Source organism: Cyanistes caeruleus, chromosome 1 (assembly GCF_971803275.1).
Source record: "Cyanistes caeruleus chromosome 1, bCyaCae1.hap1.1, whole genome shotgun sequence".
In the NCBI taxonomy this organism is placed as follows: domain Eukaryota; kingdom Metazoa; phylum Chordata; class Aves; order Passeriformes; family Paridae; genus Cyanistes; species Cyanistes caeruleus.
Genome location: NC_141701.1, coordinates 60,796,748 through 60,796,994, shown reverse-complemented (window position 1 = coordinate 60,796,994; position 247 = coordinate 60,796,748).

Below are 247 nucleotides of genomic sequence, written 5' to 3'. Positions count from 1 at the left end.
TATACCTGTGTGTCCTTCAGAAAACAGGCAATCCATAATATTTTATTGCTATTGTGGCTATCAATGTGATTCCTTAACGCTAGATTTGGAGATGATGAAACTGGAATAGCCCTGTAAAAACTAATAGAGACAGCAGGTTGTACCAGCAGGAAAATCAGGTCTTGTCTGTTAGCACAGAACCTTTGTTAAGGTGGTGTGTGATGAGATTTCTCTGCTGTTTCCTAAAAATAGAGTAACTGGCTGTGTC